Genomic DNA, 22,145 nt, shown 5'->3' with positions numbered 1-22,145 from the left:
CATTCCAGGTTCATGGATAGGAAGGCTAAATGTTGTTAAGATGTCAATTCTACTAAAATTGATCTACAGATTCAATGCAAAACCAATAAAAATTCCAACAACCTACATACATTGCAGTCTTGGGAAAGCTGGTTGTCAAATTTATTTGTAAGAGAAAGAGGCCTTAAGTAGCTTAAAGACATCTTTAAAAAAGGTGAATGAAGTGGGAGGACTTACACTTCCTGACTTTAGAGCTTACTATAAAGTCATAGTAATCAAAATGGTATGGTACCAGAATAAAGCTAGGCATATTGATTAATGGAATCAAATCAAGAGTTCATAAATCACCCTCCAGTTCTATGATCAATTGATTCTTGATAAGGCCCCTAAATCCACTGATCTGGGACAGAATAGTCTCTTCAAAAATAGGGCTCAGAGAACTGAATATCTATATCCAAAGGAACCAAAGAGGATCCCTACTTCACATCCTATACAAAAATTAACTCACAGTGGATCAAAGACCTAAATATAAGAACCAGTACTATAGAACTCCCAGAAGAAAATAATGGGAAACATATTCAAGACAGAAATATCGATATTTAGGGAAATTAAATATCGCGTTTCCCTATGACCTAGCAATACTGCTACTCAATATATACTCTGACGATCTGAAAGCAGTGAAATGAAGAGTCATTTTCCCACTGACGTTCATAGTGGCATTATTCAAAATTGTCAAAAGGTGGAAACAACCCAGGTGTCCATCAGCAGATGTGTGGATAAACGAAATGTGGTATATCACATGATGCAATATTATGCAGCATTTAAGAAGGAATGAGGTTCCGAAGAATGTGACGACATGTGGGTGAACCTTGAAGACATAATGCTGAGTGAAATAAGCCAGATGCAAAAGGATAGAAGCTGTATAATTCACTAATATGAACTAGCTAGAAAATGTAAACTCAGAGTCTTAAAATGTAGAATATAAGGGATCTAGTGATAGACAGAAGGGGTAGCAGTTACCTAATATATACAGATTTGTTAATGAAGTTGATCTTCAATGTTTCATAATGGATAGAGGTCATGGTAATTCATTATTGGGATTATAAATAAAAATAGTGCTTATTGAAGGTGAATATGATTGAAAGGGATTGTCAAAAAATCATGTATCTCACTGATTGCCACCACAAATATAAATACGTTTTTCATTAAACTACTTCAAGTGTATGACACTTGTACAAATAGTTAATAAGAGGAGGAAAATTACCTACTGCATGCTATGAACTATATTTAATAGCAATATCTTACTAGTATCACTCTAATTCTAGGGGTAAATAATTGATGTAGGTGGTTAAAGGATATGGTGTGTTTTGAGTTTTCTTTCTGTGTTGCTGTGTCTATCAGTTATTTTTCTCTCTGGAGCAATGATAATTGTCTAAAATTGAGAGAGAGGACATGGAACCTAGAATAAGCAATGACATCTGGTGATTCGGTATAGCTTAATGTAATCCCATGATGCATTCCAGAGTATTTGGGGCAGATAATAAAAAAGGATTTGCGAAGTCAGTTGAGGGACTGGAGAAAAAATATGGAACTATTAACTTCCCTGCCTAGGAAATTCCTGATATTCTCTCAAGCATTAGGGATTTCCAATTTAATAAGCCAAGCCCTCAATCTTGAGGCTAGCCTTTATGAAAGTTATTTCTGTAATGGTGAAGCTAAGCCTACTTATGAACATAACTAACAGTCACCCCCAGAGAACCTCTTTGGTGGCTCACAGTTGGCCTCTCTCTCTTTCTCTCTTTCTCTCTCTCTCAGCCAAGTTCTGCAAATAAACTCATTACCCAACCCACTCTGACATGGAACATGGATGTAAGTCTCCCTGGCAATGTGGGACCTGACTCCCAGGAATGAGCTTAATTCTGGAACCATGGGATTCAGAATGCCTTCTTGACCACAAGGAGAAAAATAAAAAATAAAATGTAGTGTCAATGTCTAGGTGTTGAGAGGTCATTCTGGAGGTGACTCTTAGGCAAGCTTCATTCAGCCAGATTTTGCAAATTGCCATGGTATGCCAAGTTCAAATTAACAGTATTCCTGAAAACCCTAAAGAAAACTCATGGATCTATCCCAGGCTCTATAACAGTTTTACTCATTAAGCTTAGTTTTCAGAAACTTAAACCTACAGATTATTCCTATGCCAGATAAGCCCTGAAATTTAGAGTTACCAATCCTTCCCAGAACATCAACCGGTTGTGTTCCACTACTCCATAATGTTAACACTCCTTGTGAACATGAAGAAGTTAGAATGGTTAGTGCCCAAATATCCCTGAAGATTGAGAGAATGATCAAATGAAAAGCTGAGTTGTTCTGGTTTGAAAGGAAGTATGCCCCCTAAGAAAAGCCATGTTTTAATATAAATCCCATTTCATAAAGGTAGAATAATCTCTATTCAATACTGTATGTTTGAAACTGTAATGAGATCATCTCCCTGGATGATGTGATTTTTGTCAAGAGTGGTTGTTAAACTGGATTAGGGGACGACATGTCTCCACCCATTTGGGTGGGTCTTGATTGGTTTACTGGAGTCCTACAAAAGAGGAAATATTTTGGAGGAGAGATTCAGAGAGAGCAGAGAATGCTGCAGCACCACGAAGCAGAGAGTCCACCAGCCAGTGACCTTTGGAGATGAAGAAGGAAAATGCCTCCTGGAGAGCTTCATGAAACTGGAAGCCAGGAAAGAAAGCTAGCAGATGATGCCGTGTTTGCCACGTGCCCTTCCAGATGAGAGAGAAGCCCTGACTGGGTTCACCATGTGCCCTTTCACTTGAGAGAGAAACCCTGAACACTTCATTGGCCTTCTAGAACCAAGGTATCTTTCCCTGGATGGATGCCTTTGACTGGGCGTTTCTATAGACTTGTTTTAATTGGACATTTTCTCAGCCTTAGAACTATAAACTAGCAACTCATTAAATTCCCCTTGTTAAAAGCCATTCCGTTTCTGGTATATTGCATTCCAGCAGCTAGCAAACTAGAACATGAGTTGTAATAGACAAGGTAGGATTTAACAAATGATTATTACTAATCATTTTGGATGATCATTTAACAAATGATTATCAAATGATTAGCACTAAACAAATGATTTATCACTTGTTCTGTAATTATCACTAAACAAATGATTTAACAAATGATTATCACTAATCATTTTGATGACTGGCTTATTGCAAATATCTTACATTAGTGGTACTTTGGCCCAGATAACAGCATGACCCTGAAATAGTTGACTGGTCTTCAGAATTTCATAAGCAGCCTGGCTACCATTCACTTGATTACTGCAGATGAGAGTTTTGATTGCCAAGGAAACAGAGGTGAACAAGAAGCTTTAGTCACTTTTTTACATTACTGTGAAGTTGTCACTGCTCTGACAACTCTTGGGGTTGGTGGTTCTTTTGTTCTGAAGATGTTTGCTTTGTTTGAACGTTGTTCCATAAACCTGATGTACCTGCTGAACTGTTGTTTTTCCAAGTCTATGTTTCAAACCTGCTACTAGCAAGGCAGGAAACACGGAAGTCTATGTGGTATGTCTCCACTGTAAGGAACAAGGTGTCATCCATCCTCTATTAACTAAGATGATGCTGAATTGTGGGTGAAATGACTAACAAAGCTCTCATTCCCCATCATGTGATTCCCAAATCTTTTCTTAAAAGACATGCTGAATATTGTGTGTCCTTTCAAAAAAATATCATCCAGAGACTATTTCTGAGTACATACACCCATTTGAGTACATGGGAAGAGGAACAAGCAAAGCTGAATAATTTAAGGAACTGTACTCTACAATACTTCATGCAAAAGTTTCAGTTGAAGCCTCTTTCCCAAAATAATTGGCTAGTAAAAAATTCTCTTATTGGTTGTAGTACAAATACAAAATGGTATGGGCAGAGGAATAGATATTTTAAAACCTATAAAGAAAGGAGGATGTTGTGTTCTAGTTTGCTGCCTGCCGGAATGCAATATACCATAAACAGAATGCCTTTTAAAAAGGGGAATTTAATAAGTTGCTAGTTTACAGTTCTAAGGCCGAGAAAATGTCCCAATTAAAACAAGTCTATAGAAATATCCTATCAAAAGCATCCAGGGAAAGATACCTTGGTTCAAGAAGGCTGATGAAGTTCAGGGTTCCTCTCTCAAGTGAGAAGGCACATGGCAAACACAGTCAGTGTTACTCTTTCATCTGGAAAGGCATGTGGCAAACACGGCATCATCTGCTAGCTTTCTCTCCTGGCTTCCTGTTTAATGAAGAGACTAAATATCATTATGCTGTCAATCATAAACCCAAAGCAATTTATACCTTCAATGCAATCCCATTAAAATTCAAAAGACCTTCTTTGAAGAAATGAAAAAGGCAATCATCAAAATTATATGGAAGGGCAAGAGTTCCAAGCATCAAAAGTTATTTTGAAAGAGAAGAGTGAAGCTGGAGGCCTCACACTTCCCAATCTTAAAACATATTGCAAAGCCACAGGAATCTAAACAGCATGGTACTGGCACAAGGACAAATCTATATACCAATAAAATAGAATTGAGAGCTCATAATAAAACCTTCACATTTTTTATTTCAAAATGGAATATGCAGACTCTGAAAACCAAAATGCACAATAAGTTATTGAGCTAAATAACTCATGCATGTGGACCAGAAATAAAGAAAGATGCTACTCAAAGCAGAGTGTCAGGGAAGCAATTTTATATGGGTGCTCAGAATAAAGAGTCTGAGGGAATGGAGAAGGGGGAAAGGCAGGCACGAGCTATATAAGTTGCCCAGGGCAGGTTATCTTCATGTCACAGTCATAAACCTGTGAAATTCCCAAGCAGCATATTTGTGCAGAAATGAGCCCATCTGGTAAGATAAACTGACTTGCTGGCCCCAGCATGGCTTGTTTATGGGCATTCCTCTTTTCTTGTGGAGGCAGGGGTTTTAATCAGGACTGCAAACATTGTTGGTATGTCAGCCTGCATCAGTTATTTTCTTCTTCTCCATAGTTGTCCGGGTAAAAGTGGAGTACAAGCAGATCGATCAAGATGGTTAATAAAATGATTTACCATTCCAATCTCACCTTCCCTACTTTTGGTCAAGGGAGTCCTTATGCCAACCCTCCCACAAAGAGTAGGTCTTTTTAATTTTGGGATCTGTGGCTTGATACTCTAAAGCTCCAGGAGATACAGGAAAGAGTTTAGTTTGAGGTATTGAGTGAGGAAAGCTGGTGATGATCTCGATGAAAACAGATTCACGCAGAAGAATGATGATTAATGTGATCAGCACTGAGACTAGGGAATACAACCAGGAGGCATTAGGCAGAAACTCCTTGATTGGTTCCCATATGTCTCTGGGTTTCTGGCTAATGCTGTGAAGCCATCTGTCTTGGTTGAAAATCTCTTGGGTGTGGTTTTTGACTTGTTCTGTGGTGTTGATCCAGGTGCAGCAGGAGGTATTGACCATAGAACAAACACCACCTTCTTTGGCTAAAATATAATCTAAAGTTAGCTGGTTATCCATAACTACAGCTATCAAGGAAATGAAGGATGTAGTGAGTCCTGAAAGGACTTAACCAGTTTCAGATGCTATTTCTTCGAGAGTAACAGTTACATTTCAGAGGGTGTTTTCATGGATTCCAAAATCTATCCACACTAAGACACCTCCTGTGGCAAGGATTCGTTCAAGTACTTTTTTGTGTCAGGTGATATTAATTCTACCAATGTCATAATAAGGATAATGAAGATAAATTACTGAGCATTGCCCTGTGGGCACAGTATGGAGGCAGGGGTGACTAAGGAACCCATAGGAGCTGTTACATAGGAACATAAAATCTGGGGGAAGGTAGGGTGTTGCTCTATTATGAAAGCTTTCAGTATAAATGATATAAACAGGTGGAGTAGGCAGGGGGAAATTGCATTCTTTCCCATTGGAAATTGTTAGAGGGAAAGGAGGGCCAACTTTATTGGGAGACAGTAGTTATCCTTCAGCAGGGCCTAGAGATCACCAATTTTATCCCATCATTAATCCAATAATTTTATTCTTCAATGGATGGGATTACAGGGAAAATTTTGCAGAATGGGCCGAAGTAAGATGACAAATGTGCTGGTTTGAAAGGAAGTATGCCCCGTAAGAAAAGCCATGTTTTAATATAAATCCCATTTCATAAAGGTAGAATAATCTCTATTCAATACTGTATGTTTGAAACTGTAATGAGATCATCTCCCTGGATGATGTGATTTAGTCAAGAGTGGTTGTTAAACTGGATTAAGGGACGACATGTTTCCACCCATTTGGGTGGGTCTTGATTGGTTTATTGAAGTCCTATAAAAGAGGAAATATTTTGGAGAATGAGAGATTCAGAGAGAGCAGAACGATGTAGCCATGAGATGCAGAGAGTCCACCAGCCAGCGACCTTTGGAGATGAAGAAGGAAAACGCCTCCCAGGGAGCTTCATGAAACAGGAAGCCAGGAGAGTAAGCTAGCAGATGACGCCGTGTTTGCCATGTGCCCTTCCAGCTGAGAGAGAAGCCCTGACTGTGTTCGCCATGTGCCTTCTCACTTGAGAGAGAAACCCTGAACTTCCTCGGCCTTCTTGAAACAAGGTATCTTTCCCTGGATGCCTTTGATTGGACATTTCTTTAGACTTGTTTTAATTGGGACATTTTCTTGGCCTTAGAACTGTAAACCAGCAACTCATTAAATCCCCCCTTTTAAAAGCCATTCCATTTCTGGTATATTGCATTCTAGTAGCTAGCAAACTAGAGCAACAAATATCCTGAGGGGAAGGTGGCATACTCCATTGATTTGGTTGTTGCTCAACCAGTGGGAAATATTATTGAGGAGAGGTCTGATTGGATGTAGGGAGGCTAAGTTGTGGGCTGTTGTGACAAAGGAAACTTTGAAAGTTTCCTTCTCATGGCAACCACTTGGGACACTTGGAGAATGGAGTTAGGCTCCATGAGCTGAGATGGGGGTTAACAGGAAAGAAAATAGAATTATCCAGGAAGGAAACAATAAGAATTCAAGGTTAGGGTAATGGAAATAGAGGCAGAATTGAGGGAGAAATATAATTGGTAATTGCTTATATTAGACCTACAATGATAATAGAGGTAAGAAGCAGATAGCAGTGCCATCAGGGGTATTTTTTGTTATCACACAGGGGCTTTTTCATAGGGAAGGTATACTCTGTCCTCAGTCTACTTCTGAAGTCTTCTGCTTCTATGGGGTCAGGTCTGGGGTGTTGGGATGTTTGTCTATGTTGGATTTTGGCTTCTTTTAGACTCAGTGGAATTGTGGGGTCAGGTCTCCAGTGGTCTTAATGGTTCACTTGGGTGGGGTGCCTCATTTAAGATGGGATAGATGGATCCACGGTTCTACTCCTCAAAGTTTGGGAGCTGTTGGCCTGATGAGGAAGACTTGATAGGGCTCTTTCTACCAAGCTTGAGACCGTGCTTCCAGAGATGTGGGTTTATGGGAGAACACTAGGTTTATGGGAGATGTGGTAATGTGAGGTTCTGTGGAACAAGGCTTAGAAAAAGTTTTGTGAAGTTCAGAAAGCACTTTTGGGAAGCTTGACAATAGGAATTCAAGGAGGAACTAACTTCGGCTGTTTAGAACCAGGGGAATAAAGACATGTCTCTTTCCATTATTATTTCATAGGGGGAGAGTTGGTGAAGCCAAAGGGGCATCCGTACAATTTCTTTAGAACTGAGGAGAGAACTTTTACCCAGGGAAGAGAGAATTGTTCAGAGAGATTTTCTAACAGGGATTTGATTATGCCTAAAGACTGAGGGTGGTAGGCCCAGTGGAGGCACTGTAAGATGGGTGAGGTTGATAGGAATTTAGAAAGAGTCTGCCTGATAAAGTAGATACCACAGTCATTATGGATTTCATGAGAGATTCTCCACCAGGGAATGATTTTTTGTAAAAGAATTTTTGCAATTGCTTCTTTTACCAGAAAGGCTTCAACCCATCTGGAAAACATACAGACTATAATAAGACAATACTTATACCCTTGACAGAGTGAGAGTTGAATGAAGTCAATCTGCCAGATTTTGAAGGTTCCCCTGGCTGGAGGAAATCTTCCAGGAACAGGGTACAATGATTGTAATGGGTTGTAGTGGGGCAGGGACTGCAGTTGGTGGCAACGTGTCAAGCAGCTGTTCCTAAATTGCGTGACTAATACCTTTGAGTGAGTGTCTTTAGTTTGTTTGGGCTCCAGTGGGTCTGTGCATCTAGGGACCTCATCATATGTAGCATGAGGACATGTAGAAGGACAAGGAGTCTGTTTGGTCCAATCCAAAGCCCAGATTTGGGATCTTGGGATCTGCCTTGTTTCTGGCATAGCCTGTTGGCAGTGCAAAGTATTGCTTAAAGAACTTCCTTAGGGCCAATTTCTGGCACCCAGAAAACTTGAATAGAGTGTTGCTTTTCATAGAGGAATGCTGCTGTACCTTGGCATGCTGCAAAATTAGCTAGATCAATTTCCTGGGCTTCTGAGCCTGTTTTACTGTGGCAAGCTGTTTTATCAATGGCAATACCTTTGGGGAGCAGAAGAATTTCTAAGAGATAGCTTACCCAGATTTATTTTTAATTGATTGCCCAGAGGAGGTGAGGAGACTGTGTGGCATCCAGAGCATCTCCAAATCATTAGCAGCCCTGAAATCAAAACAGCTGTCGGTGTTAACATCTATGGTCTTCCTTTGGGCTAGTTCATGTGCCCAGGCAACAGCGGCAAGTTCTGTCTGCTATGTTGAGGAGGCATTAGGGAGTGGCCCATTCTCACCAATTAAAGAGTAGGTTGTTATTCCACAACCTGAAATTAAGTCCCTGAGCTCATTATGGTAACACGAGTCATCAGTAAACCAGACATAATCAGAGTTGTTTAGTGAGTTTCAACTAAAATCTTGTCTCAGACAGAGAACAGGGTCAAAAAGGGTGAGGCAGTCATGAGGTTCATCTTCATCAAAGGATTCAGGGAGAAAGATCGCCAGGCTTAGGGTTTCAACATGCTCAACAGGGATGTTCGGGTTGCTTAACAAACAAGCTACAAAGTGCAATTTATAGATGGGAGAAAGATGCTGGTGTGGTAGCTATTTAGCAAAGCTTTTACAGTGTGGGGCACAAAATCATGAGAGCTGAGTCTACAGTCACTCTCAGAGACTGCTCAGGCCAAAGTTGCAGTGGCTACAACTGCATGTGGGCAAGAGGGAAGGCCCCAAGTCACTGTATCTAAAGTCGGGCTATAAGAGCTGATAGTGTGGCAACGATCAACATGTTGTTGTGTTAGTATCCCACAAGCAATCCCTCATTTCTCATCGGCAAAAATCTGGAAGGGGAGGGAGTAATTAGGAAAGCCTAGGGAAGGGGGTTTTAGCAGTACTTGCTGCAGTAATTGGAAGGCTGAGAGGGCAGAATTGGAAAGCGAGAAGTGTTCAGGATGGGAGGTTTTGTTTTCCTTTTTAAATTTTATAAACGCTTCTAGCTTCCCCTCAGCAATATAAGGGGAAGATTTTTCTTTAAATGCAATTTTATTGAGATATATTCACCTATGCTGTAATCATCCAAAGTATACAATCGGTAGTTCATAGTATAATCATATGGCTGTGCATTCATCACCACAATACATTTTTTAAATTGTGAAATATAGCAAATATACAAAAAGCAATAAATTTCCAAGTACATTTTAACAAGCAGTTATAGAACAGATTTTAGATTTTGGTATGGATTACAGTTACCCAAGTTTTCATTTTTTCTTTTAGCTGCTTCAAGACACTAAAGAGGAAACAAATTTCAATATAATGATTCAGGAGTCATAGTCATTTGTTAAACGCATCTTCTCTGTCATACAGCTCCTTCTCTTTTTTTTTTTGTGAAAAATAGCATTTATACTAAAAAGTAATAAGTTTCAAAGCACATCGCTACAATTAGTTGTAGAACAGATTTCAGAAATTATTATGGGTCACTGTTCCAGAATTTTAGGTTTTTACTTCTAGCTGCTATAAGATACTGGAGACTAAAAGACATATCAATATAATGATTCAGCAATCAGACTCATTTGTTAAACCCTACCTTCTCTGTATAACCCCACCATCACTTCTGATCCTTTTCCCACTCTTTAGGGGTTTTGGGGCTATGGTCATGCTAACTTTGTCATGTTGGAAGCGGCTGTCAATTATATGAATAGGGGGATGGAATGAGTTGATGTTCTGGAGAGGCAGCTTCCTCTGCATTTCAGGACTTATCTTGTCCAGGGACCCATCTGGTGGTTGTAGGTTTCTGGAAAATTACCCGAGTGCATGGACCTTTGTAGAATCTTATTTAATGCCATAGCTATTCTTTAGGATTGACAGGAATGGTTTGTGTTGGGATTTGGAAAGTTATGATAAGTAGTGTGCCAATTTGAAAGGATTATGTACTCTAAAAAAGGAATGTTTTAATCCTGATCCAACTTCTAATCCCTACTCAGTACTGTAGGCTGGAAACTTGATTAGATTATCCCCATGGAGATGTGACTTGCCTTATTGTGGGTATTAATCTTTGATTAGAGGGAGATGTGGGTCTTGATTTGTTTACTGGAATCCTTTAAAAGAGGTAAACATTTTGGAAATAGCCATAGGACAGCCAAAAGAACCATGAGAGCCCACACAGCCAGAGACCTTTGGAGATGAAGAAGGAAAATGCCCCAGGGGAGATTCATGAAAAAGGAAGCATTGAGAGAAAGCTAGCAGGTGTTGCCATGTTCACCGTGTGCTTTTCCAGTTGAGAGACAAACCTTGAACTTCAATGGCCTTTTTTTAAATTAATTTTTTATTAATTTTTAAAAAAATACCAAAAAAACCCCACCAAATGCAAACATTCTAACTTTTGATCATTCCATTCTACATTTATAATCAGTAATTCACAATATCATCACATAATTGCATAGTCATCATCATGATCATTTCTTGGAACATTTGCATCTATTCAGAAAAATAAATAAAAAGAAAACAGAAAAAAATTCATACATACCATACCCCCAACCCTCCCCCTCACTGATCACCAGCATATCAATCTAAATTTATTTTAACATTTGTTCCCCCTATTATTCATCTTTATTCCAAATGTTTTACTCATTTGTTGATAAGGTAGATAAAAGGAGCATCAGACATAAGGTTTTCACAAACACACAGTAACACTGTGAAAGCTAGATCATTATACAATCATCTTCAAGAAACATGGTTACTGGAACACAGCTCCACATTTTCAGGCAGTTCCCTCCAGCCTCTCCACTACATTTCGACTAACAAGGTGAAATCTATTTAATGCATAAGAATAACTTCCAGGATAACCTCTAGACTCTGTTTGGAAACTCTCAGCCATTGACACTTTATTTTGTCTCATTTCACTTGACCGCCTTTTGGTCAAGAAGTTTTTCTCAATCTCCTGATGCTGAGTCTCAGTTCATTCTAGGGTTTTTCTCAATCCCTTGATGCTAAGTCTCAGCTCATTCTAGGATTTCTGTCCCATGTTGCCAGGAAGGTCCACACCCCTGGGAGTCATGCCCCACATAGACAGGGGGAGGGTTGTGAGTTTGCTTGTTGTGTTGGCTGGAAAGAGAGGCCACATCTGAGCAACAAAAGAGGTTCTCTTGGGGATGACTCTTAGGCCTAATTTTAAGTAGGCTTGACCTATCCTTTGTGGGGTTAAGTTTCATATGCACAAACTACAAGATTGCAGGCTCAGCCTATAGCTTTGGTTGTCCACACTGCTTGTGAGAATATCAGGAATTCAACTTGAGGAAGCAGAATTTTCCCCCTTTCTCACCATTCCCCGAAGGGGACTTTGCAAATACTTTTTTATTCACTTCAACGGCCTTTCTTGAGGGAAGGTAACCTCTTGATGGTGCCTTAATTTGGACATTGTTTTAGACTTGCTTTAATTGGGACATTTTTAAGAACTTAGAACTGTAAACTTGCAACTTAATAAATCCCCCCTTTTAAAAGCCATTCCATTTCTGGCATATTACATTCTGGCAGCTAGAAAAGCAGAACAGGTAGCAATGTCTTAACTGAAATTTGTGTAAAAATGACCTCCAGAGTAGCCTCGTGACTCTATTTGAACTCTCTCAGCCACTGATACATACCTTATTTGTAACACTTCTTTTCCCCCTTTTGGTCAGGATGGCTTTGTTGATTCCAAGGTGCCAGAGCCAGGCTCATTCTTAGGAGTCAACTTCCATGCTGTCAGGGAGAATTTCACCCCTGTTAGTTATGTCCCACAGTGGGGGTGGGGGTGGGGGAGGCAATGGTTTCACTTGAAGAGTTGGGCTTAGAGAGAAAGGCCACATCTGAGCAACAAAAGAGGTCCTCTGGACATGAATCTTAGGCACATCCATAGGTTAGCTAAGCTTCATTGCTACATACGTAAGCTTCACAACACAATCAATATTTTGAACATTTTCATTACTCAGAAAAAAAAACATATAATAATAACAGTAAAAATAAAAATGGAAAAGAACCCAAAACATTCAACAATTCCTCCATTCTATTAATTATTTATTTTGTCATTTATTTACTCATCTATCTATGCATTTGTGAAAGAAAGTGTCAGTCACAATGTTTTCAAAAATCACACAGTTACACTGTAAAAACTATATAGTTATACATCACTTTCAAGAATCAAGGCTACTTGAATACAGTTCAACAGTTTTGGGTATTTCTTTCTAGTTATTCCAACCCACTAAAAACTGAAAAAGGATACCTATAAAATACATCAGAATGACCTCCAGAATCAACTTTCAACTCTATTTGAAATCTCTCAGCTACTGAAATTCTTTTTTATAATTTCTTTCACCCCTTTTAGCCAAGAAGTTTTTCTCAATCCCATGATGCCAGGGCCAGGTTCATCCCCAGGGGTCATGTCCCACATTGCCAGGGATATTTATACCCCTAGGGGTCATATCCCCTGTAGGGGGGAAAGTAGTGGGTTCACCTGCTGACTTGGCTTCAAGAGAAAGGCCATATCTGGGCAAAAAAGAGACATTCTCTGGGGGCTCTCTTAGGCATAAGTATAAGTAGGCTTAGCTTCTCCTCTGCAGGAATAAGTTTCATCAGGGCAAGCCCCAAGATCAAGGGGTCAGCCTATTAAATTGGTTGTCCCCAGTGCTTACAAGAATATCTGGAATTTCTCAGGAGGAGAAGTTTAACATTTCCACACTTTTTCCCCAGTCCCTCAAGAGGGCTTTAGAAATATGTTTTTATTCTCTGCCCAAATGACTCTGGGATGGATTGGGCCATCATATTAACCTGCACAAACCAGCAATATCTCACTCCCTATTCAAGGTACCATGTAATTACAGTGCTTGAATAAACTGACCATAAAAATTAAATTAGGTAGTACACTACTGAAAATATAAATTTTACTCCAAATAGCCATTTCTTCTTTTGGTCACACACAAAGTTGAAGTTTTAAAACACCGTCAATATCATCCTTTAGCCTTTAGTTCAATTTACCTTAGCAGTTTGGGAGTTTTGGGTGAGGTCACAGATGGCTTGATTAATACAGGAGAGTGAGGGGACCCACCAATGACAATATCCGGGAAGTCCTAGAAATGCATGAAGCTGTTGCATGGTATTTAGTCAATGGAAATCAAGGATAGCTTTGAGATGAGTGTGGTCTAGGGAGAATCCTTGAGAGAAGAGAATGTGGCCAAGGAATTTAACAGTGGGTTGGACAAACCGATGTTTTTATTTTGAGGATGCGTGCCCTTTGGATGCGAAAGCAGTTAGAAATGTTAATGAGTCTTGAGTGCAGGAGTCAGCAGAAGGAAAGGAAAGGAAGGGATCATCAACATATTGCAGTAGGGTTGACTGAGAAAAACAAATGTCAGAAGGTCTTGTTTTAATACCTCGGGGAAATAAGAGGGAGACGCAGGAGTACAATCCCAGAGTATTGATGGTTATCCCACGTAAATGTGAAAAGATACTGACTCTCAGGTGAAAGTTTTACAGAAAAGAAAGCAATGCAGAGATCTACAAAAGTAATTAATTGGCTTGGGGGTGGTGGTTATGCAAAGGTATTTGGATAGGTACAACATATGTTTTAGGTATAATTATGAGATTAATGGTGCAGAGATCATGTACAAGCTTTCAACAATGGTTATTTTGCTTTTGTACAGGAAAGATACTGCTGTTGTGTGGACTAGTGTAAGAAATAATAAAGCCTTTAGCAAGTAAATTTAGAATTATGGATTTAGTTCCTTCTGTTGCTGCTGGATTTAGGGGATTGTAGTATTTAGTTTTAGGTGTCATCTTGGCTAGGTGATACCGTTGTTCTGTTGCTGTGGACTTTTATCACCAGCATGTGGAATTCACCTATGGCTGATTATATCTGTGGCTAGCTAAAGGAAGAACCTTCCAAAATGAGGATATTTAATTAGCTGGAGGCTTTAACGAGAGAGATCAGAAGAGAGCCCAGCAGCTCAGACCCAGATGTTTGGAGATGCAGAAAGGACACACCCCAAGGAAAGCCATTGGAATCCAGAAGCCAGAGGAGAACAGAGCAGACATTGCCGTGTGCCTTCCCATGTGACAGAGAACTCAGATGAAATCTAGCTGCCTTCCCTCTGAAGAACTTTAAATAAATCCTTTTATTAAAAGCCAGTCTATATTTGGTGTGTTACATTTCAGCAGCCTTAGGAAACTAACAGATTTTGGTACCAGAGGAGTGGGGTGCTGCTGCATTTTCAAATACTAAATATTAGAACAACTTTTTAAATGATTAATGGGAGGATTCTGGAAGAATTGTGAGGAGCTTGATAGATAAAGGCTTGATTGTTTGAAGACTGTCGGTAGAAATATGGACTCTAAGGACACTTTTGTTGCAGATTGGAAAGAGGGCAACCCTTGTTTTGAAGTGGCAGAAAATTTGGCAAAATTGATTCCTGATGCTGTAGGGAAAGGAGAATTTAAATGTGATGATCTGGGATACAAGGCTGATGAAATTTCCAAGCTAAAGTTGGAGATGTGGCCTGGTTTCTTCTTGCAGGTTATAGTAAAATGTGACAAGAGAAGGATAAATTGAGGACTGAATGTTTGGGTGCAAATAAAACAGAAAGTGATGGCCTAGAAAATTCTGGGCTTCCAGAAAATGAGAGGACAGAGTAAAGTGCCCCACATGAGGTTTTAACCAAACATGGAAACAGTCAACCATTACAAGACATGCCAAGATTGGAGATAGAGTTATCCAGAAATGATCTGTAGAAGGCCCTATTGTCCGGTGGCTTTGATCCCTGTATAATGCATGCCAAGTCAACAATATTTCTTTGTGAAACCAGTATAAATTGAACCACTGCCAGTTTGAAGTAAAAGGGACAAGAAAGGGACAAATTGAAGGAAGAGCAGCCTCAGAAGCTGCTCAGAAGCAGAATCATGAGAGCTGAGGTCTGAAGCCAAGATAGCTTAGGCTGGGAGAGCAGATCCACCTGTGCATGTGGAGGGGGTGAATTTGCACCAGAGATAGAGGGTGGGACATTTGCTTCCATATTCAGGAAGACTTTGGTGCCACAGGCCCCAGAGAGGGTACAGCACATACACTACTGATTCGGGGGAGCCTGCGTGCCGCCAATAGTTCTGATGGGTTTGAGTGTGGGCCTCAGAGATAGCAGAGAATTCGGGTGCCACCCAGATGCTAGAGAAGGGTGGGACCGAGAAAAAGGCTATCTCCCCAATGTTCCACAATGTTGCAACCCTCACTCCAGAGTTTGGAGAGAACAGGGCCTCTGTGTAGGCCCTTGGAAAGGGTAGGACTGCTGCTTTTAAAGCCCCGAGGATGAATGACTCTCAGACTTTGAAATCTAATGGCCTTTGCCTTGCAGGTTTACAGAATTGTTTAGGTCTGGTGACCCCCGTTTTCCTTCCAACTTATCCCTATGGCAATGGGATCATTCTCCTGTGACTGCTCCTTCTTTGTATGTTGGAAACAGATAACTTACTCTAAGTTCGCAGGTCCACAGGCAGAGGCAAATTTTGCCTTCAGTCAGACCATGCCTATATCTGACTTTGATGAGATTTTGCACTAGTTTTGAAGTAGTATTTTACTGGTATTGTTACTGAAATGATTTAAGGCTCCCGGATATTGTGATGTAGTGAATGTATTTTGTGAATGGAAAGATTTTGGGCATTGCAAGCAGGACAGATGAACATTGTTAGCTGAGAAAAATTCTGTTATTATTTTCTATTTAGAGATCGTGAAAAATATGTCTGTTATTGTTTTCCATTTAGACAGTTTTAGGTTTAAGGTGTTGTATATATTTACCAAATTGGAAGGGGTGGGCACTGTAGTAGTTAGGATCAGGTGTCAATGTGGCCAAGGGGTGGTGCCTAGCTGTTTTTTTAATGTGGACTTAAATCATCAGCATATGAATTCCATCAATGGCTGTTTACATCTGTGGTCAGCTAAACAAAATACTTTCCATAGTGAGTGATACTTAATTGAATTAGCTGGTGGCCTAAAAGAGAGAGGAGAAGAGAACTCAGCAGATCAGACCTAGATGGTTGGAGATTCAGAAAAGACATGCCCTGGGGACAGCAAGACTGGAAGGCTAGCAAACATGGCCATGTGCCTTCATATGTGACAGACAACTCAGATGAAAGCTAGCTGCCGTTCCTCTGAGAAACCATAAATTTGTAACTAAATAAATCCCCTTATAAAGAACCATCAGTCTCTGGTGTGCTGCATTCTGGCAGCCCTGTCAAACTAAATCAGGGATATTGGAAAAGAAAGGGAAGGTAAAAAGAGGGCTTGACTTGGATAAAATTGGAGGATGGGGGTGTTCAGAATATGACTGATGATGGTGGAGTAAGGCCCATAAAGTAGAAGGAACACATAAGATGGTTGGAGGGAAGTAGTGGGGAGTCTGGAAGTGTACAGATTAGAGGACAATATGAAGCATGGTAGGAGACTGTGTTAGTTAGATTCAGTTGTCAACTTGGCCAGGTGAGCATACCTAGTCTTGTTGCTGTGGACATAAGCCAACGGTACGTGAACCTCATCTGTTGCCAATTACATCTGCAGTCAGCTAGGAGGCGTGTCTGCTGCAATGAGTGATGTTTGACTTAATTGGCTGGTGCTTAAATGAGAGATTGCAACATAGCACTGCTAAGCAGCTTGGCATTCCTCATCTCAGCACTAGCAGCTCAGCCCGGGCCTTTGGAGATGCAGAAAGAAAGTCACCCCGGGGAAAGTTGTTGAAACCCAGGGGCCTGGAGAGAAGACCAGCAGAGACCATCTTGTGCCTTCCACGTAAGAAAGAACCTCAGTGGAAAGTTAGCTGCCTTTCCTCTGAAGAACCAACAAAATAAATCCCCTTTTATTAAAAGCCAATCCGTCTCTGGTGTATTGCATTCCGGCAGCTAGCAAACTAGAGCAGAGACCATAATTGTTAGTGAAATCCTTCCTTTTGTTTGAAAGTTGATAGTAGCATGAAATCTTGAGAGGAAATCTCACCCTAGGAGACAAGTGTCAGAGGGGGAAGAAAGAAGGTATGGGTGAGTTCCAGTAAGACCCCCAAGAGGTTCAAAGAGGAGAGCCAAAAAAGATGGATAATAATCTGCACAATAGTAAGAACTCTTAGACTCTGGGCAAACTCATGGGGCATAAAAGGAGGTTTAGGGTAGTCAGTGTAGTCCCAGAGTCAATGAGGACAGAGAGAGGCCTACCAAACCTAGTGATCAGGATGACCACAAGGAGGTGGCTAATATAGTGGTAGCTGGTACATGTTAATCTCCCTGGAGCACCATCATATTGAAAAATCGGGGTTAAATGGTGTGGTTGCTTCTTTTTTGTATGGGGAGATGTGGGCTGTGTGATTAGTCTCTTGTGGGTAAAGATTTTTGGAAGGTCCTTCTCAGCGATTTTAGTGGGGGCATTCATTTTTCCAGTGCTCAGGGAGTTTGAAGTAGTGAGAGGACCCTGCTTTATGGGTTGGAGGGAGGCTGTCCTGAGGGTGATTAAGAGGTGGTTTGGCAATGGGCAATTTTCCTGGAACTGAAGCTGGCTTGGCTGCAGCTGTAAGACTTTAGTCTTTTACTCTTTCTGCTCTAACCTGAGGGATTCCTGGAACAAGGCAATAGTATGAAGGACTTGTGTGTCAGAGTTTGCCAGTTATCAACATTAGGCATAATCAAAGTGGAGAGTTCAGGGTGGGGTCCCACTAAAAGCATAGAGTGATAGTTAATAAGAGCTCAGGATGGCTGGGGTTCAGTCAGAGTTTGCATCATAAATTACAGTGAAACATGAGCAATATTCATAAACAGATTCTCCTTTTAGTTTTATGGCTCAGACATTTGAAAGATCAAGTGGCCTAGGAAAGGCAGTGGGAATAGAGTCTAGCAGGACCTTTGGAAGGTGCTAGGTTACAGCCCAGTGTTCACTGGGGGTCTATTCTTGCCTAAGATAGTATTGAATGTCACAGATGCTCTGACAAAAAGTGGAGGGAGTATCCCTGGCTAACAACAAATTGGAGTAATTGGGAAAGAGCAGGGACACCTGGTTTGTAAGTGGGACAGGGGATTTCAAACTGGTGGCAGAAGCTGGCAGAATCTTATCAGGGGTTGGGTAGGCTTTTAGTAAAACTAGCTAATTCACTTGGAGTCTAGGAGGTATAACCATACCAAGGCATGTCTTTGGTTCCATCATCATTGTCCCAGATGGTACATGTTTCTGACTTTAAAGGAAAACTAAGAGATGAGGTTGAGGCAAACATGGGGAGAGCAAACCTTAGGAGTGATGGGAGGTGGAGGGTGATCAGGCTTAGGTGGCAGGGGGTAAAGAGGTTTAGGAAATTTGGAAGGGGTGTTGGGCATGGAGCATGATGGGGAGGATGGTGGCTTTGACCGGGGCAAGAACTCTTGCCTCAGTTTCCTTTCAGAGATCAGGGAATTTTCCATTAGATCAGAGTTTCCATCTTAAGATCTTTTATCTTTTCTTTAGTGGATTCTAACTAGGCTTTGGACTCATGTGTGATAGCTACTAAAAGCTACTTATAAAAAGCATCCCATTCAGGAATTTTAGTACAAACTTTGGAAGCTGAACTTTTCCTTAATATAATTTAATTTGGAACACTCAAAAATCCTCACCGAGGCCAAGATAACTTAGGGTCATCAGAATTTAGTTTTGTATACTTTTTTGTCAAAGAAGAAGAATTAGGGCCAAAGATAGAGAACACAAAATGGGCAGCCACAGAGTGTGGAGGCACTCGCTTAGAGTCAACTGACTGAGTTTTTCTCATGATTAAAAGATGAACAACAGTAGAGAAACAATAGGGAATTCTCTTACCTGTAGATCAAAAACAGAGACTGTAGCAGAGGGCCTGATCAGACTTCAGCTCAACAAATGGATTTGATGTCAACCACAAAACGGTAGGAGTTTGGAAATCTGAGAGGGGTTACCTAGGTGAGCCAGACGATGAAATCAGAAAGATGGACCACAAAGCATCCTTGCAGAACTAAAGAGAGTGAATGCTCAAGGCAAAGTGTCAGGGAAGCCGTTTATGTTTATATGGCTGCTCAGAACAAAGAAAGGGTATGGGGGATTGGGGAGGGGGACAAGAGAGACTTGAGCTATGTGAGTTGACTGGAGCAGATGTCCTTGTGTCATGGGGCATAATGCTGCAAAACTGGCCAGGCAGCTTGCATGTGCAGAAATGGGCCCATCTGGTGAAGATAAATTGATGGTGTCAGCATGGCTTGTTAATCACAGTTCCTGCTTCTCCTGGAGGCAGGCAACTTAATCAGCACCAAAAATGTTTGTTGGTATGTCAGCCTTCTTTAGTTATTTCCTGCTTTTTCTCCACAGTTTTCTGGGTAAAAGGGGAGTTCAAACAGATCAAGAAGGTTGGTGAAACTGTTTTCCATTCCAGTCTCCCAACATTTATGGCTGTTAACATTTAAGCAGCTAGAGACCTACGGAAAAAGTTCCACATTTTCTGATAAAAAATAGAGGATTTTCCTGCTAAAATAATATAGGCTTTACTGAGCAAGAGCCACATGTAGTGGAGCTACACCAAATGTGGGTTATGCTCAAAATGTTGGGCTGTGGAAATGGCTTATATGGCTGTTTAAGGGAAGGGGGAGTGAGGGAAAGGGACTAGTGAGGGAGTGTATGAGTTAACCAGTATGGAGTCCTTGGGCAGGCATCAATTGGTTAATTAGTGAGGTACAGGAACAGGATGTTTGTGTAAGGTCCTGGCTATCTGGTAACTGTCAGCAGACCCTTTATCACTGGTCTTGACTTACTGGCTGCAGTTTCCCTTCTTCTCAGGGTGGAGAGGCCTCACTCACCCCTGCAAAGGATCACTGGTATGTCAATCTAGCTCATTTGGCCTCCTTTCTTCTTCATAGTTCCTTGGATAAAGTGGAAGCTCATGCAATTCAAGGTGGTTGCTGTACTTATTACTCATACTGTATTTATTGCTCATTCTATTTTCACATGGACAACTGAGTTTTGGTAAGTTTCCAAATACTAAGCAATTGAGAAAGAACCATCTCTTCCACAAATGTCCTGGGACAACTGGATATCCATTTGCAAAATGAAAGAAGGAGGATCTGTACCTCACCTCTTATGCCCAAATCAACTCAAAATGATCTAACATGAGAGTTAGAACTATAAAACTCCTCAAAGAAAGGGCAGGAAAGGATCTTCAGAACCTGTGTTAACCAAAGGTTTCTTAGACTTTGTATCCAAAGTACACACACAGACAAAAAAAAAAAAAAGAAAAGGAGATGAAAGGGACCTCATGAAAATTAGAAGCTATTTGTCCTCAAAGGATTTTATCATGAAGGTTACCTTACAACTTACACAATAGGAGAAAGTATTTGGTAATGCCACATTGCATAAAAGAGAAATATCCATATGCACAAAGAAATCCTTCAACTTCACAATAAAAAGAGAAAGAACCTAATTTAAAAGCAGGCAAAGACACAAACAGACCTCTCCAAAGGTGAAATACTGATAGCCATAAAACTATAAAGTTACTCAGTATCTTTAGCCATCAGGGAAATGCAAATAAAAACCACATCAGGATACCATTTCTGAAAGGCAAACTCAGCAAACTCACCAGGAATGAGGAGGGTCAAAGGAATTCAGGCAAAGGCTTTATTTCAGGGAAAAACAGAGCGGCCTGGGCAACATTTGAAGACAGAAACAAATGGCTGCCTGGAGGTAGCAGCAGGTAGGGTTTTGAAGGCTTAGGGTTAGGAAGTTGGGGGGCAAGGGTTAGGCAGGTCTCTACTGGCTAGTTTTCAGAAATAGGGGGCTAAGTGAGGAGTTGGCAGCTTTCCATCAGTGAGTTTAAAATGTAAATGTTGCCTTAGGCATGCAGGGTTGTAAATACTGGATGGCAGATAGTAAGGGGAGTTTACACAAGAATGCATTTGCCTGAAAGTGGAGGCTGAGTAACAAGAGGTTATCACAAGAGGGCAGCTGATGGATGGTGAAGGAGATACCGGGCTGGCATGGGTTGGGGTGAGAGAGGCTTTCTGAAATATTTGCCAGGGGTAGTTACATCCTGAGGGGAAGGGGTCCTGTCTTCTATGCCTAACATTTTCTTGTATTAAATGGAGAGCAGCTATATAAAAAACCCCTGAAATTAACAAGTATTGGAGAGGATGTGGAGAATTACGAACACATATTCATTTTTGCTGGCAATGTAGAATGGTATAGTGACTGTGGAAGACAGTTTTCTGGTTCCTCAGAAAGCTAAATGTAGAACTACCATATGTTGGAGCAGTCCAACTATTAGGAATATACCCCAAAGTATGGGAAGTAGGGACTCAAACAAATGTTTAACACTGGCTTTCACAGCGGCATTATTCACAATTGGTAAAAGATCTAAGCAAACCAAAATATCCATCAACTGATAAGTGATAATAAAATGTGGTGATACATACAATGGAATATTATTCAACTGAATAGAGGAATAAGGCTTTGATCCATGTGAGAACATGGAGGAACCTAGAAGGCATCATGTTGAGTGAAATAAGTCAGACACGGGAGGGCAAACAATGAATAACTCATGATGTGAAATAATTAGAAGAACCAAATTCATAGACTAAGAAACTAGAATACAGGTTACCAGGGGCCCTAAAGGGAGTAGGGA

The sequence above is a fragment of the Tamandua tetradactyla genome, chromosome 12 (assembly GCF_023851605.1).
Source record: "Tamandua tetradactyla isolate mTamTet1 chromosome 12, mTamTet1.pri, whole genome shotgun sequence".
Lineage (NCBI taxonomy): Eukaryota > Metazoa > Chordata > Mammalia > Pilosa > Myrmecophagidae > Tamandua > Tamandua tetradactyla.
This window is presented reverse-complemented; position numbering follows the sequence as displayed.